Source organism: Hemicordylus capensis, chromosome 2 (assembly GCF_027244095.1).
Source record: "Hemicordylus capensis ecotype Gifberg chromosome 2, rHemCap1.1.pri, whole genome shotgun sequence".
In the NCBI taxonomy this organism is placed as follows: Eukaryota; Metazoa; Chordata; class Lepidosauria; order Squamata; family Cordylidae; genus Hemicordylus; species Hemicordylus capensis.
The window spans coordinates 262,387,001-262,405,458 of NC_069658.1; the positions used below are offsets into that span (position 1 = coordinate 262,387,001).

At 47.0% G+C, this 18,458-nt stretch overlaps 1 protein-coding gene and 1 pseudogene across 1 annotated transcript in view; one reads left to right on the top strand and one right to left on the bottom strand.

Annotated features, from left to right (window-relative positions):
• Window positions 1–682: 682 nt before the first annotated feature.
• On the bottom strand, window positions 683–18,029 carry LOC128346784 (olfactory receptor 2G3-like; annotated as a pseudogene).
• A 257-nt stretch (window positions 18,030–18,286) lies between these two features.
• LOC128343964 (olfactory receptor 2G3-like) overlaps window positions 18,287–18,458 on the top strand; it is a 32,602-nt gene continuing 32,430 nt past the window's right edge. The window contains exon 1 of the mRNA XM_053293403.1: window positions 18,287–18,358. The gene's annotated coding sequence lies outside the window, so the exon portion shown is untranslated. The remainder of the gene's footprint in view (window positions 18,359–18,458) is intronic.

The following is an 18,458-nucleotide window of genomic DNA, read 5'->3' on the forward strand; positions in this document are numbered from 1 at the left end:
ATTTATTTTTAAAACTTAAGTAATAGTGATGCTACAATGCATAGTAGAGAATTAGACAGGCACTTCTGTTTAGTTTTCCAAGTACACCTCCACATAGTCTTTGGGTATTTCATGAGCCCCAGCATACTGAAATTTGTAGTTTCCCAGCATTTTTTGGTCTGGCTATGTCCACTGCTAAATAGTTTTTGAAATATTAAAAGATTAACAAGCTTGACTTGTATTTTTCAGCTGCTATTATGGTAAAGTTATCTGAAAGATGGGTGTCAGATGTTTAGACAGGGGACGCAATTTCAGTGCTTGCCCTAGGTGCTATTTTCCCTAGATACGCCCCTTCAGATAGACCTGTCCTCCGAGGCAGGCTGGTGTACTAATTCCAGAGTTGAGGGCTGGTTTACCTCCCAATCTCAATTGGTAGACCAGCTTTCCCTGGGGGGAAAGCACCATTTTGAGGTCCGGTTTCCCAGAAAAATGGGTCTCAAAATGGCACGTGAATCAACCGAATCGATTCGGGTCGTATCAGGGTTATTCTCCTCGACCTCGAATCAGGCCCTCTAGTTTGAGGGCAATTTGAGTTCAGGGTTGAATTTGTGAATCACCCCCAATTCAACCCAAATTGATTCGATGACTAATCAAATAGCACATCCCTAACCATTACATAATTTTACTTTATCTTTCTCTCTCATCTCTGTTAAACTCAGGAATAACTTTTTAGTCACTTTATCTGTTTTAGAGCCTAAACTTCCTGCTTGCTTTATTTATTTATTTATTTAACCATTTTTGTACTACACAAAACTCACGTCTCTGGGCAGTTTACAACAACATAAAAACAAAATAAAACATTCATTAAAACAAAAATGGGAGGGGACACACACACATTACAATTTAAATATTTTAAAATAACATTTTAAAACAGCATTAAAACCAATTAAAACAACATTAATTAAAAGCCTGGGTGAAGCCTAGTCAATTACATGTCTTTTTATTTTATTTTATTTTATGCCTAGACCATTGCCTAGAATTTAATGAGTTGTTTTTAGTTTGTTTTCTTGATGAAACTGATCTCATATCCTTTATATGCCAAATAAAGCTACTTGATTTATGAAAATTAGCAACTCATGCACCTCCTCAGACTAAGTTAACTATTTGTCAAAAGGTCCCTGCGTGTGCAGAAAAATGTGCTCTGTAACAATACACAGTATATTATGATAGCAAAAAATCCAAAACATTTCATAAGAGCATAAGAAATGTCCTGCTGGATTGGACAAAGGGTCCAGCTAGTCCAGCATCCAGCCTCACACAGGTACACATCTCAGAGTATCCAGCCCAGAATATGAGAAAACACATCTTGAATTATATTTGTATACTATTTCCATACTTTCTCATCTTTGTCAGTGTGTGTGTGTGTGTGTGATTTTTAAATTTGAGGCTAGCATTTAATAAATAATCTCCATTGTTGCAGCATTTTAGATGGCTTATTTGACCTAGACTTTCAGGATAACAGTTCTAATTACATTTTCTCCCTCCATATCCATGAGGACAGGATAACCTCAGTCCACAACTATTCTACTTTGGAAGAGTGTCCAGCTTCTGCATTATCAAACCATGGGCCAAATGTAATTAAGATCATAACACTGCAATCATTATTCATATTAGGCACAGCAAGACTTCCTTCCCCTATTGTATGCATTCACCCTTAACACAAGGTATCTTGTAATTGTTAATGAACTTATGTAAACATAGTTGAATTGTGCTGATCTTTTATTTTATTTTGAAAGATGCATAATGTAAAGTCAAGAATAAAAAATAAATTTGGGAAGTATTTTCCCTGTAACCTGTTTATCCATTAAAATGTGTAACCATTAAAAGTGGTGTGGGCAGAAGGGAATGGAGGATGACCCAGTGTCAACCTTCAAAGTGACCATGTGGCAATCCCCCAAAGATGTTTGGTAAGTGTATTGATTTATTTACTCCCCAAAGCACTTAAAACAGTTTGGAAAGCTAATGTGGTGTAGTGGTCAACACTCTAACCACTACACCACAGCAGCTTTCCAAACAACTGTTTGGATTTGGAAAGACCTGGGTTTAGCTCCCTTCCTCGGCCATAAGTTTGATGTTTGGCCAGTTGCCAACAGGACTGTTGCAGCATTATGGAGCTACAACACTGTGTCCTGGGGCAGCTGCAGACCCAGAAGGCAGCCCTGGCATGGCGAAGAACTGTTGGGTGGGAGAGCAGCACTACTGCCGGTTTCCCCCTCTGGACTGCTCTGCACAACTGCTGCTTTTTAGCAGTGTCAGGGCTGCTTTCTGAGTCCTCAGAAACGGCTTCCCCAGGGCACAACAGTTGTGGCTGTGTAACACTATGCGTCGTGTAGGCCAGTGGCTTCCTCCGTCAGTGGGGTGTGTAGGGCATGGCAGCAGGCTCCATCCCTGACTTGGACATGTTCATCAATTCTTATGTGCAACTCTTCTATGCAATTTATTTTATGTAAGAGTTAGATTTCTATCCCACCCTTCTGAGATGCTCAGAGTGGCACAAGGCTCCTGTCCTATTTTATCCTAAAACAACTCTGTTCTATGCACATAGACATGCCTGCATGCCAGGATTTCTGCGCAGTCCCATCTGGAAGACTACAACTATGAATGTTTATAGTTGTCTTCTCAACAGAAGTTACCACAGTGGCTTACACAGTAAAACAAACAATGAATAAAGTGGCTTCTCTGCCCCCCAAGGGGATCACAATCGGAAATACAAAGGGGAAGAGATTATTGGTGCTGGCTTCTGGGGCTTCCCAGAACATAGCATAAGTTTAGAAGATGGGGTTCCCTGCCTCTCAATTATTCCTGTTTCCTCTTCCATAGAGCCCATTCCTTCTCTTTTAGTGGCTGGCCGCAGGCTCCTGAAGTCAAGCATTCCATTACTAATGCGGGAGCCAAAATTAACATCACTTGATCTCCAGCCCTTCTGTGAAGGTCCAGGTATCTCTGGCCAAAAAGGAAGCAATAACCAGCCATGGAATGAATCCCAGCTACTTGGCAACAAGCCTAACTCAATGGATTATTGTGATGATGATGTAAAAGGAATGGCAGTATTAAAACACACTCTACCCTAAAAACTGTCATCGAAGTGCTTAATTCTGAGTGGCTAATTCTGTGAGTGAATTTGGATGTCATTGAACGAAGCTGTTGAGTTCCTGTTGATCAGTCTTCTTAGAGCTCTGTGTACTTCTTTGTTCCTTAGGGTATAGATGAGGGGATTAAGCATGGTAGTGACAGACGTATAGAACAGGGACATCATCTTGCCTCGATCACAGGTGCTGGAACTGGATGGGGGCTGAATATAACTGCAGATGGCTGGACCATAGAAGAGCAATATTACAACCAAGTGAGAGGCACAGGTGTTGAAGGCCTTGCGCCTGCCCTCCGCTGACCGAATCCTCAGCACAGCAGCCACAATGTAGCCGTAAGAGATTATGATGAGGCCCAGAGGTACTAGAAGGAACAACACAGTGGCAACAAAGAGCCCAGCCTCGTTAAGTGTGGCATCAACACAGGCCAATTTGATTAAGATGGGCACCTCACAAAAAAAAGATCCACTCGGTTACGTCCACACCGTGGCAGCCTAAGAGTCATCAAGGTCTGGGCTACTGAATTGCCGAAGCCACTCACCCAGGAGATGGCAGCCATTTTGAAACATAAGAATTGGCTCATAATGGAAGTGTAGTGTAATGGGTGACAGACTGCAGCATAGCGGTCACAGGCCATGGCAGCCAATAGAATACACTCTACAGAACCCAGAGCAAGTGATATGAACAGTTCAGCAGCACAGCCAGCATAGGAGATGGCTTTGCTTTTGCTCCAGAAGTTCACCAGCATCTGAGGATCAAGACTGGTGGTGTAACAGAGGTCCAGGAAAGAGAGATTGCTGAGGAAAAAAATACATGGGAGTGTGGAGGTGGGGGTCCAGCCGTGAGACCACAATGATGGTTGTGTTTCCTAGTAGTCATTGTGTAGCAGATCAGGATGATGGCAAAGAGCAACATCTCCAAATTTGGACGGTCAGCCACACCCAATAAGATGAATTCTCCTTGGTAGCTTTGGTTGCCTCCTTCCCATGATGCTTCACTGTACATAATCTATAAAAAACAGGAAGAAAATGAATAGATGACAAGCAATATGAAGTGGAAACCGGTGTGAACAGCTTCCACAAAAGAAATATGGCTATGATTTGTCCAAGACTACCTCATGAATCCCATTCCTGAGTCCTGGTCTCCAAAATCTAGGTCTAAGCTCTATAGTGAGCAGTGCTCTCTATTAATAGGGAACCAGGAACACTTTGTATGAGAGGAGAATATGTTGCCTGGTATAGAACCCTACATCTTGCAACAAAAACTGTGGGGCAGAACACCCCACAATCTTATTTTTATTTATTTAATTCATTTATATACAGACATGACATCACAATGATGGTTGTGTTTCCAGGTAGAATAATGTGTTTTTATCTATAATGATTTTATCTTTTTATGAATTTTAAATGCATTATGTTTTATGTTGTAATTCTGTACACCGTCTAGAGATTTTTATACTAGGCAGTATATAAGTTCAATAAATAAATACACAAACATAAATAGCAGATCAGGATGATGGCAAAGAGCAACATCTTCAAATTTGTATGGTCAGCCACACCCAGAAAAATGAATTCTCCTTGGTAGCTTTGGTCGCCTTCCTCCCATGATGCTTCACTGTACGTAATTTATAAAAACCAGGAGAGAAAACAAATAGCAGGCAAGCAATAGGAAATAGAAGCTGATGTGAACAGCTGACATAGAAGAAGTACTGGCTTGACTGAGAGCCTGTGATTTGTCCAAGTCTACTTAATTCCTCAGGTCTGAAAAAAAATAGGTCTAAGCCCTAGTTAGTGGTTCATGCTTGCTATCAAAAGTGCTGGTGGATATGTGTAACTGTGAACCAGGAATATTCTGTATGAGAGTATGCTGTCTAGGGTTGCACGTTTTGTATTTTTTCTGTTTTAATTTGTACCAATCTGAATCAACCCCATTTTGTATTTTGTCTAAAATTAAGCCTGCCGAATCACCCCAGTTTTGTTTTGTATATGAATTAATTCAGATTTAAAAATGGGTCACATGGTCCAAAGATTGGGTGTGGGTTATAGTGCCCAATGAGTGGAAGCTACCACAAGAAGTTCAAAGGAATTGGGCAAACTGCTGATTTTTGGTGAATTTTTGAAGTTTGCGCATCTTTCAGATTTTCCCCATAGGGTATGATGGAGGTTTCAGGAAAAGTATAGCTTCATGCGGTGGGGGGGGGGGGCATGGCCCAGAGTGGAGTGTGGTTGGTGGTAGTGCCCAGTTGGTACAAGGAAGCTACTACTATTTTCTCAGAGGAATTTGGCAAAGGGCTGATTTTTAAAGAATTAATGAAGTTATGCGACTTTCAGATTTTCCTCGTAGGGTATAATGGAGGTTCCTGCAGTCCCATAACTCCACTTGAGGGGCACTGGGGTGGCCCAGAACAAGTGGCGGTGTAATGCACATAGGGTGCCAACCACTCACATGGGTTGCCAACCCATGAAGTACAGGGTGTTGTTGTTCTAGTAGTGTTCTGAGAGTAGATTCTCTAGTAGCATATGAGAGTGGATTCATGGTTTTTCATTAAAAATCTCATTTGCTACCAGAGAATCTAAACTCAACACCTCAGAAACAACAAAGCCCAGTACCCCAATAGGTTAGCAATCCAGGAGGGTGGTTGGCACCCTCTGTGCACTACACCACCACTCACTTTGGGCCATCCCAGTGCCCCCAAAGTGGAGTTATGGGGCTGCTGAAACCTCCATTATTCCCTATGGGGGAAAATCTTAAAGATGCATAAACCTCAAAAATTTCTAAGAAATCAGCCCTTTGCCCTATTTGGAATCTGGGTGCACCACCCTTGGGGCACTGCCACCCAACCCACTGTTTTGTCCCTGAAGCCCCACATAAACAAGTTGAAAGAGTGAAGAGAATGATGAACAACAACGACACTTAATTTTTTGGCACAGTTATTTGAGAATTTTGCAGCGGGTGTGAGCCTGCCCCTGTAGCACTAGCACAGCAGCACAACCCATTTGGAGATTCAAGCAATCTTTCAATAAAAACACTCCCTCCCCATGGAACAGTGACCAAATGTCATTTGAAAGAGTAAGATAGACCATCGAACTGCCTTGGTACTATGGAACAGCTTCAAATGTTCATTTAACTGAAGTGGAGTGAGCCGTAGCCCAAACAAATCAGCCTACTGTTCAGAATTGTTGAGATTTATCATCACTGCATTTAAGGAAGTGCAAAACCATGGATCATTGTTACAGGAAAGAGAGAAGCAATTAAGATTCCTGGGGATGTCAATAGATTGACAGGAGTATTCCCCACCCCCCTCCTTTTGTCTCCTGTAGTCCCATGTGGATGACCTGTCCCTGCAATGGCAAAAGCTGTGAAAAGGAACATTGGTCTTACCGTGAAGGGTTCTTTTCCTTGCACTAGGAGATCCTCAGATCGGGTGATGCACTGCTCATGCCTGAGACAGAACTGGAATCACGTGTTTTGATAGTAGGCGTGGTTACCTCCTCACTCCAGTTCCAGTGATGACGAGTGAGGATTAGGTATGATAGTGGAGAGAGCTCACTAAGAAACAAGAAGAACTCGAGAACACAGGACAGGCAGTCAGTAAGGCAGAAAGAAACAAACTAGTGCCCTGAAAGCAGTAAACCTCAAACCACCGCCTAGAAGGTCCCACCCAAAGGTATGAAAAGTACTCAACAGGTAGTCCAGATTGCAGAGAAACATCTGGGCGGGGCTGAGGATCTCCTAGTGCAAGGAAAAAGAACCCTTCACGGTAAGACCAATGTTCCTTTTTCCCTTGCCTAGGAGATCCTCAGATAGGGACTTGCCCAAGCTACAAGAAGTACCCCGGGATGGGCAGGATGAGCTCAGACTACCTGTTGTAGAACCGTGCGTCCAAAGGCTGCTTGTTCCTGAGAGAAATCAGGGATCTTATAGTGTTTGATAAAGGGGGTCGAAGAAGACCATGTAGCAGCTCTGCATATCTCTGAGAGCGGGACATGTGCGGAGAAGGCTGAGGAAGCTGCTGCGCTCCTAGTAGAGTGGGCTGAGAGACCCCCCGGGGGAGGAAGGCCGAGTGCCGAGTAGGCTAGGCGAATACAGGATTTAATCCAGCCTGCTAGGGTTAACTTAGATACCCTGTTACCTAGACTGGACTGATGAAAAGACACAAAGAGGGAATCCGATCGGCGGAGTTCTCTGGTGCGGCGGATATAGGTGCGCAGAGCTCTGCGCACATCCAACTTATGCCACAGCCGTTCTTTAGGGTGGACGGGAGAGGGGCAGAAAGAGGGTAGCACAATGACCTGCACCCTGTGAAAAGACGCATTGACTTTAGGGAGGAAGGTAGGGTCCAGGGGCAGAAATGCAGAGTCGGAATGGAAAATACATAGCTCCTTGCGTACTGACAGGGCTGCCAATTCTGAAACCTTGCGGGCTGAAGTAACGGCTATCAAAAAGCACAACTTGAATGATAGGATGCGAAGTGGGATGGAGCCTAACGGTTCAAAAGGTTCCTTAGTTAGGGCGTTGAGCACCCGATTTAGATTCCACGACGGAAAGCGTCTGACCGGGGGAGGAGCTAGGTTTGACGCTCCTTGCAGGAACCTAGAGAGATGAGGATGTAGGGAAGACTGGCCAGCCACTGTAGAGGAGAGCTGGAGGACTGAGGCGAGTGCTGACGCCTGGCGCTTGAGAATAGCGGGCTGCAGGCCCATGTCCAGGCCCTTCTGTAGGAAGGCCAAGACTTCTGCTATGCCAGATGTCATTTGGTCCTTGCCGTGCGTGCGTGCCCATCTCCCAAATGCGGCCCATGTAGACTGGTATATGCGCATGGTGGATGGGTGGCGGGAGGCTAGGATGGTGTTTTGCACACTGACAGAGTAACCCCTGTTAGCTAAGATCGAGCGTTCAGCCTCCAGGTGGCTAATTGTAGCCACTGGAGGTCTGGATGGACCAGGGGCCCCTGTAGAAGCAGATCTGGCCGGATGGGTAGGCGCCACGCGGGAATCGTCGCCAGATTGACCAGATCGGGAAACCAGGATCGCCTGGGCCAGAAGGGCGCTATCAGGATGAGCTCTGCGCCTTCGAGACGTAGCTTCTGGATGACCTTCATCAGAATGGGCACTGGAGGAAAGGCATATAGGAGTACCCTTGGCCATCGGGAGTGGAGAGCATCTGTGGCCTCTGCTCGAGGGCCGTGGAACCTTGAGAAGTACTGCGGGAGTTGAGTGTTGTTTCGTGAAGCGAAGAGATCCACTAGAGGCATGCCCAGGACTCCCGTGAGTTGATGGAATACCTCCTTGTTTAGTGACCACTCGCCTAGGTCTATGACCTCCCTGCTCAGCCAATCCGCTACCTGGTTGCTGTCTCCCTTGAGGTGTTCCGCTAGAATGGACCGAAGATTGTGTTCCACCCATTGGAACAGAAGGTCGGCCTCTTGCATCAGAATTGACGATCTGGTGCCTCCCTGTCGATTGACATGTGCCTTGACCGTGACGTTGTCCGTCCGAAGAAGGACGTGGTGATCCTGAAGGATGTGTTGGAAGTGCATGATTGCCAGACGGGCTGCGCGGAGTTCTAGCCAATTTATGGGCGCAGAGGCCTCCGACGTTGACCATACGCCCTGGATTATCTGATTCTGACAGTGAGCACCCCAGCCCGAGAGGCTGGCATCAGTTGTAAGAACGATCCTTTGGGGCTCCGTTAGCTGGATACCCCGTTGAAGTGCCAGGGACAGCCACCATCGAATTGATTTCCTGACCTCTCATGTTACGTGGATTTGGAGGCTCCAAGCCGCCATGATCTGATCCTGCCAGGGGAGTAGGAGCCACTGGAGCGGCCGGGAATGCCATCTCGCCCATGGGGTGCAATCCAGACAGGCGATCATTGAGCCCAGCGCCTGGGCCAAAATCATGACGTCCTCCCGATGTTTGGAGAGGAGAGGTCGGAGTTGCTTGATAATCTTTTCTCTGCGTTCTGTGGACAGCGCTATTTGGTTCCGCTTGGTGTCGAAGAGGACCCCCAGGTGGACTAGCTGCTGTGTGGGGACCAGGTGGCTCTTGGACTCGTTCACCACAAATCCGTGGTCCCTCAGGGTCCTGAGAGTAAAGTCTATGTTCTGAATAGCTAGGCGTCTGGATGGTGCCCTCAGAAGAATGTCATCCAGGTACGGGTGGAGCCCCACCCCCTGGAGGCAAAGGAATGCCACAATAGAAGCCATCAATTTTGTGAATACGCGTGGGGCTGATGACAATCCGAACGGAAGGGCTCGGTATTGAAAGTGTTGGCCGTTATATGCGAAGCGGAGAAATCTGCGATCCTCGGGACGTATAGGAACGTGTAGGTAAGCTTCCAATAAATCGACCGAGGCCAAGAAGTCTCCTTTTCGCACCGCTTCCTTGATGGTGCGTAGCGATTCCATTCTGAACCTCCTCTTCCTCACGAATTGGTTGAACGCCTTGAGATCCAGGACGGCCCTCCATGAGCCGTCCTTTTTGGGGACCAGGAACAGGATGGAATAGGTCCCTTGGAATCTCTGGTCGGGAGGAACCAGCTCTATTGCGTTGATCTGAAGAAGATGATCCAGAGCCCGACACATTCGAAGGTGTTTCTGTGGCATGGAAGATCTTGGTGTTGGGATGAAACGGGAAGAGGGGAAGGAAATCAGATCTATAGTGTAACCGTCGGTAACTGTTTGTAGAACCCAATTGTCTGTGGTTGTGGAGGCCCATGTGAGAGCGAAGTGTGCCAGGCGGCCTCCAACCTGGATGGCGTCACTGCTTGCGTTGCCTGTAATAAGTGTTGGAGGATCGTGGAGGTCTAGTCTGACCTCTAGCTCACTGTCTCCATTGGAATCTGCTGGAGCCCCTGTGAAATGGTGGGCGGAAGTCTCTATTCTGGTAGGACTGTGAGTAGTTGCCGGGGTGTTGACGAAAGGAACGAAAGGAGCTATGTCCCCCTTTGGTGGAAGTCCTGAAGTCCCTCCTAGCGGAAGGCATGACTTTTTTCTTATCATTAGTGTCGATAAGGATGGGCTCCAGCGCCGGGCCGAATAGAGAAGCCCCTGTGAAAGGTGCGGAAGTCAAGGCCGACTTTGACTTAGAGTCAGCGTTCCAGGGTTTAAGCCAGAGCGTTCTGCGTGCCGCCACTCCTGCCACTAGGGCTCTGGAGGAGTGTTGTATGATGTCCAGACTAGAATCGGCGGTGAGTGCAGCGGCCTTGGCCATTTTATGTATACCCTGACGCAACTTAGGGAGCTCGGGTGGAACGAGCTTGACCAACTCTTTTGCCCACAGTACCGTGGCCCTAGCAAAAATAGAATTGGTTGTGGCCATCTTGATGGTTGTGGTGGACGCGTCATGTGCCTTCTTCATTAAGACATCACAGCGCCTGTCTTCCTGATCCCGTAACTGCTCTTGATGTTCAGAATGGACCAAAGCCCCGGAAACCATTTGTACCACCGGAGGGTCCACCTTGGGAATGGCCAGCAGCTTGGACACATCTGCAGGCAGGTTGTAGTGCTTTTTTGGAAGACTGCCTATAGGTTTAGATGAAGTGGGGTGCTGCCACTCCGCAGTCATAACCCGATGAAAAAGGGGGGGGGGAGGAACCATAGGAACCGTAGGTTCTGAGGGAGGGAACACCTGCTGATCAAAGGTGGCCTCTGCTGGGGTGGTGGCTGAGGAGGAAATGTCATTTATAACACGTTTAGTCTTAGTCAGCAATACATTGAAATCAGAGGAGGAGAACAACCTAGTAGAATTGGAAATAGGTGGGGTAATCTCTTCTTCAGAAAGTTCCCCCTCCTCCTTGTCTGAATCCCTAGGGTCCCTTGGTAACACTGGCATGGGACTAGAGGAGCCGTCCTCCGAAGATGGAGAGGATTCCCTGGGACATGAAGGTCTGGATGGAACAGTAGGGGGAGGTGCAGCAGGGTTAGGTAGCGCTGGGATAGTAGATAGCGCTGGATTAACGGGGGTGGGAGTGGCAGGCACCCTAGGAGGTGGGGGCTTGCGTTTTCTAATGGGGGAGTCTGAGGACGAAGAAGAGTGGTCCCTATATCTGGAGCGGACTCTATGAGTAGGAGGTCTCGGAAGGAACCTGCCACGTTCCCCCATTGGAATAGCCCTGCGCCTAGGGCTGGAGTCGGGAGAGGATGAGGACAGACGATCGCCCTTCAGCGCCCTGCAACGTTTTCTCCCCCTGGCAACAGCAGGAGCAGGGTTAGGGATCCCTTCCATTACTGGTACTGCAGGCAATAGGGGAGCCTGAGTAGACCCCACTGACTTAGGAATGAGGTCCCCCTGGGTAGTACTCGAAGCCGCAGGTGGCTCTAAATGAAAGCCCCGTTGAAAGAAGGCTTTAAGCCATTCAGGAGCCTGAGGGAGGAAGGGATCAGTACTTACAGGCTGCGCTGGTGAAACGGTCGGAGCGGGACATTCTCTATCCTTCGGGTCCTCCAGTAGCAGGGGGGGGGGACAGCGTGGGCCAGCCGGTTCCCCCTCTACCGCTACACTCCCCTCAGGAGGGAGAGCTGAAGCCGGCAGGTTGCCCAGCGGGCTCCGGACTACAGCCTCCATTCTTAACTTTTTGGTGCTCTCTTTCTTGCGCGGTTTTATTTTCGTGCCATTTTTACCCGTCTTCACTTTCGATCGGCGGCAGACCGCTTGCACAATAAGGCGCTCGCTAAGCCGCCTGCGCCCTTTTGCCAGCAGCGCGGAATCTTTCAGCTTCTTCTTCCGTTTAGGAGAGGAAGGGCAGTCAATCGGTTGGCGGTTCTTTTATGGAGCTTTAGCAGGGCATTGCTCCATGCCGATACCGCTCAAGCACTCAGGGAGCGGTAAAACGGCCGCCGAAAATGGCGGCACTCGGCCACGATCAACCTGGCTCAGAGAGCCCTCCGCTTCAGAGACAATGACCCGCGTGCGGGAAGGAGCCGACGCTGCGGTGGATTTGCTGCCCAGGGGCTGCGGCAGCAATACCAACTCTGAAAGCAATGCCAGCATGAGCTCCTCTGCGTGAGCAGATTCCATAACGCTAAAATAACCAAAGGACAATTTAAGGGCCAATCGGAATTGGAAATTAAAAAGATAATTTGGAGATAAATTTGTAATGGCCGAATAGAGGACTGCTTTCCTCCCACCCTTGCACACAAGGATAGCCACGGAGGGAAGAAAGAACAGGCAGAAAAGAAGCCAAAGGCTAAGACTGACCAGAGCTCTCTCCTAAAGATCCTATCTCGGGCGAGACAGAACTGGAACTGGAGTGAGGAGGTAACCACGCCTACTATCAAAACACATGATTCCAGTTCTGTCTCGGGCATGAGCAGTGCATCACCCGATCTGAGGATCTCCTAGGCAAGGGAAAACACTGGTTTAGACATCATGTCCCACCAAATAACATTGTGGCCTAAATTACATTAGACTGCTCAACTTGGGCAACAAAACATAGATACCACTATAACTCATAAAAATCAGAAGAAAAACAAAATAACTCTTCAAAAGACCCCTGAACAAGTCAAGAGATTCTTTCTTAACCTTTGGAAAGAAAAACCTGTGTAATTTCAGAACTTTCCTAACCAGCTTCTCAAAAAACTCCACACAATTTATACCATGGCTTTTAGCAAGAGCTTTGGAATTGCATTGAGCTCCCAAAGATATTTGGGTATTTCTGTCTCAAAATGTTGTCTTCCAAATCCCTTTGCAAGGTCAGTTTGCATTTCAATCACACTGAATGCAGCACATAAGTATGTATGTATGTAACTAAATCATTCAAGCTCAAAAGCTTTTTGCATATCTTATCTTCTGCTAATCACTCAGTGCCTCAGCTGGAGTGGAGAGAGTCAGAGAAGTCAATTTCAATTTCAATGATTTTCCAAAGCATTCTGTCCGAAACACAGTCATTTCGATTTGGAAACAAATATCTCTGTTTTTTAATTCTTGATTTTGTTTTGGTTACAAAACCTCCAAAATTGCCATTTCTGGGCACAAAACGTTTTGTACCCGAATCGAAATGCACAAGCCTAATGCTGTCTGGCATAAAACCCTACAAGGACTGTGAATGGAAAAATCCTATGGGTCATGGCTGACGTGTATGCACAGTCCTGAGGAGATTCTTATTCTTTTCTGACAGGGGTGTTTACTCCATCTGTAACTAGGGGGTTAAGCGGAGTTAAGGCAGCGATAATTCTCATTTATTGGTGGTCAAGTTGTTCCACAAGAATAGCACAAGTCAAGTCCATAGTATTTGATATTGCACACTTTAACTCATATGACAGAATTACTACTAGTCTGTTACACCATTAGAAAATTGAAAATTAGAAAATAAAGAAGCCCGGTTTCTCCCTATTGTGAGAACCTGCGGGCTCGCGGGCAAGCTTGGTGGTTCTCTGGCGGCTAGCCCGCTAAAGTAGCCCTCCCCTTAGCCTAGGTTAGCGGAGTGAGCGCTCCACTAACCCGGGTTTTCCAATCATGTGCTGCCACAGTGTGGCTCCGTGCCATGAAGACACATGAGGAGACCCCTGCCTGGAGGCTGCAAGCAGCCACTCGGGGGACTCTCCAGGATCCCATGCATGCTTGCGTGGGGCATCCTGGATCTTCCGGGGGCCACACAGCCCCCGATCCCCGCAGCCCCCGCTGGCTCCATGATTGAGCCGGCAGTCGTGTGGGCAACTTAGGACCCAGGGCTGCCTGTTGATCATCTGCGGAGAGAGCGGGCTAAGCCCGCTCTCTCCACCTAACCCCACCTGGTGCTTCACACCAATTGTGTGAAGCGCCTCACTGAAAACTAACAGTGCACAGGATAATACCTTTCTCAGGACCAACCAAACCATCATTTGAAAGGCAAGACATTTTCAGGTTCATCAATACTCTTCACCGGGTTGGATATTAAGTCTCCCTGTCTGGAAAAAGCATTTGATAAACCCCCAAACTTCCTAATTTATCTAAGACCATTTTGTTGGTCCTAGTTATTACCATACGGTTATGTTTCCCTTGTGGAACAACATAACTCCTAAAATGTTTGACTATGTACTATAGTTGACCCTTATAAAGGGCCCACATATATTGTCCAAGTCCTTCTGTTTCTTTTAATATACTTTTAATTCTTTTAATATACTCTTCTCCTCTCTAGCATAGGGAAACCTTGATTCTGTGTGAATTTCCATCTAACATCTCCCCACTCCATGTGCTTGTATTGGAAGGCGGGAGGGATGGAGCTGAACACCTTCTCTTCATCTCCTCTTCCACCATCTGTGGCTCTCCCTTCCCTTCCTATCTCCATGCAAAGAGGAAGGCAAGGTGTTTGCTCTGGTAGCTGGCTCTTCTTGTGCTTGGGGCACTTGGCTTCATGCCCAGCAGCACTGCCCACCTCAGTGAAGGGGGTAGGTGGGCTATAAGTGGCCCAAATGCTCAACAGCAAACCAGCTGGCAGGCTGAGTGGAGGGGGCAATGGGTGATCCTCAAGACCGGTAGCAATCCAGCTGACAGGCTCACTGGAGAGGACAGTGGTAACAACCCAGGAGAACGAGATGGCTAACATTCGCCCACCACAAAAAAGGGTTAGCGCCCCCCCCCCCCCCCCGGGCATAGCAAGATTGGAGTGGGCCTAGAGACAAGATTTTAAAATGGGCCCCTCCCTCACTAAAACTCAGCTCATGAAGTAAAGAAATCTTAAATGAGGCTGAATAGTGGCAACAAAAAGCATAGTTATACACACACACACACACACACACACACGAGTGTGCACGGTTCGGTCCAGCACAATAGAAAAGACCGCCGGACCGGTCTGGAGGTCCGGCGGTCCGGATGGGCGGGGGACTGTTTCTTTAAGCAGGGGGGTGGTAGTACTCCCCCCCCCCGCCGCTCTTCCCTTTCCGGTGCTGGTCCTGTTAAAAATCTTCTTGGGGCGGCAGTCTAGAAATATGGCAGGGCAAGGGGGAATCCAAATTTAAAATTCAGCCCTCAGGAACATATTTTCAGGAGGAACAGAAGGCTTTTTAGTTTGGAACAGCAGCTGGGGCTTTTTAGTTTGGAAAAGAGGCGACTCTGGGGAGACACGATGGTAGAGGTTTATAAAATTAGGCATGGAGTTGGGAGAATGGATAGCAGGGCTGTTCTTATGTTCTTTCAAGCCATTTTCCTAGGCCTTCCTTTAGGAGATGGTGGCAGCCAGCAAGGACCCAAAGAAAAGAGGAATCTAATGTGGCAGGAAGTGGATAATGTCCAGCTGACCCTCTCCAGACCAAGATCCCCCTCATAACATCTATTAGCCATTTCTTGTTTGTGACATTTCATTATTATGCTGGAAAACAATTTAAAACGAAAGTACAGAATATGATGATATAATTGTAATATGGACAGTATTATAAATCAATGTTTGGTTTGGTGTAAAAGTGATTGAAACAGACATGTACTTTATTAATATTTTGTCTGTGCTGTGGTACAGGAAGTAGCTGTGTATTGACATTAAGAAAGGGAGCAAGTTGGAGATATGTGGAGCATCTAGAATTATTTATGGGCCACATAGCAGAAAACTTTCTGGTCCACCACCAACCTGAGCTAGGGGTCACAACACTCCTAGCCCCTGATGCTGAGTTTGGGTAGGATCGGAAGAAGGAAGTGGTGAGGCTCCCTCCACAAATAACGGAGACTTTCTTTGCTTTGTGCCACTGAGAGCTCTGCCAGGAGAGCAGAAGAAGGGCAAGTGCCAAGCTCTTTCTGGGCAGTGGTCACCAATCCCAGCAATTTCAAAGGCAGAAGTGGCAAGCAGGTGGTACCCAAGCAAGGAGATGGGAGCTGAAAGAGGGTATCAGAATCCAAGAACCTCCAGCCCCACCCTCTACCACCTGCACCTCACTCTCAGGTGAGACAAGGTGCGAATGGCAGTGAAATCCCATCTCCTTTAACAAACCCTAACAGAGGGCAGGAGAAAGGGAGAAAAATGTTCTCTCTGGAGGCTCTTGAAGAAAGGCCAGCTACTTCCTAGACTGAGGTACCTTACAGCCTTCAAACTGCTAGCCCAGACTGAAGAGAAGATGGGGTTGCCTTCCTTTCAATTATTTATGTTTCCTCTTCCAACATAGCCCATCCCTTCTCTTTTAGTGGCCTCAGATTCTTGGGGTCAGACATCTGATTACTAAGCGGGGTCAGAGGCGTAACTAGGGAAAATGGCGCCTAGGGCAAGCACTGAAATTGCGCCACTGTCCAAGCAGGAATGATGGGACTTGTAGTCAGCAATATCTGGAAAGCCCTGTTAAAAGGAACACTGTACCATCTAGACATGGTTGCTGATCAAAACCTGAAAACATGAGCCATCTCTGTAAAAGACTTAGAACAACAGTCAGGAGTTATGCAAGGATTCCAACTGTCATTTTCTCTGTCTCCTCTCATTCTTTAAAAAACATGACTTTGTCCTAGAGGATCACCTGCCCAAATAGCCACTAGCAAAATAGGGGAAGAAGAAGGTGGTGGTGGTGGTGGTGTCTATAAACCAGTGAATGATTCCTGCCAGCCTTTGTCTTATGATGACTGTTGGCTCATGATGGGGTATATGTGCATTCACCACACTAGTGCTTACTTTGACACCAAGAGGGAGGAGGATACATTAGTTTGCCACACTAGACAGAGGAATTTGCAACAGGAGCAGATAGCCAAGTTCTGCCAGGGCCAAAACCAGCCCCTGCCAAACTAAGAAATCACTGTAATTTGCCCCTTCCTGTCACAAGCAGTGTGCTGTTCTTTTATTATTGACTCTAATTCTCAGATATCGCAGTCATGGATGGAAAATTCAGGGTCAATTTACAAGAGACACATTTTCTACATGGAAGTTTCTTCTGTGCAGGTGCTGTGCAGAAACCCATGTGTAGTGATCAATACATATATAACTATTCCGCCAGGGGCATAGCAAGGTTGGAATGGGTCCAGAGACAGGATTTCAAAATGGGCCCCCAGACCCTCAAAGTCCAGGGCCTCCACACACCCCAGGCCCCCAAGGATTTAAGTCTGATATTTCAAAATAAGTATGCTACCTGGAAATACATTTCACTGAATACACGCATGCACACTTCACAGTATATAGTGATATACATTGAGTACTATATATTTGTGCTACTTTTAATGCCTAGAACACACTAGCAATGCTAATTATTAAAATGGACCCCTTGCTGCAGATTAGCAAATGATACTTTCAACCATGCAGGGTGAGCCTATGTTTGTTTTCTCAGAATTCTGAACAAATTCAGTAAAGTTTGATTCCAGGAGTCTTTTCACACCAGGCTTTTAAAGACCTTTAACACACATCTCCTCTGGAATAGAGGTGCTGCATTCACATGTTGGCCAGATTTACCCTGAAGTCCCTGCAAGTTATTGGGGAGCAGTTCACACACAAGAAAAATAAAATAAAATAAAATCACAACACATGCTTCACAGTTCTCACTCAGACCTTCTGGATTGCAAAACAACTTGAACATAAGTGCATTTATGAATGAATGAATGAATGAAAATAAATAAAATATACTTGTTCCAGAAGTGTTTGTAATTTTCTGACATGAAACAAGCCACTTATAGGCCTTTTTAGATAGTTTTTGTTTTTAAAGCCAGCACATTTTCCAGTCTGTTTTAAATTAAATATTCAGAGACTTCTCAGTCTCGCCCCACCCCCCCATATCACAGCCCTATGGCAAGCAGATCCCTATATATGGGGGTAACCACAAAAAGGAATTCACAGCCTACCTAGCAATAGCTGTTCTGGATGGTCTGGTCTGGGCAGAGGGTCTGCTGCCTGCTTCCTCCTTCCTTCCTTCCTTGCTTGGGGCCTACTCGAGTTCAGGCTTCAGGGAGGCCTACTCGGAGGCCTCTCTGGAAGCCCCGCCCACCCACCGATCAGCTGAGAGGCGGGGAGAGAAGAGCTCTGCAGTTTGCAGGCTGCTCCGATCCTAGGCCTCTTTGCCGATCAGCCGGAGCTGGAGGCATGTGGCTGAGGGGCCCTGGGGCTGGGCAGGTGGGCAATGGGGTGGGGGTGGCAGGGACTGGTATGGTGCCCCCACCTCAATGGCACCCGGGGCACGTGCCCCCCTGCCCCCCCCCAGTTACGCCTATGAGCGGGGAGCTGAAGTTAATATCACCTGAACATCAGTCCTGACTGCATTGGAACGGGCCCAATGTATCCTTTCCAGAGGCATGCAGTGAATCCCAGCTGCCTGGAAACAAGGCTAAATCACTAGATTATGGTGAGGATGCTGAAAAAAGGTATGAAAATACTCTGTACACTAGAAATTGCCACAAAAGTACTCATTATGCATTTCTGTTAAAAGATCCTGCTAATTCTGTGAATGAATTTGGGAGCCAT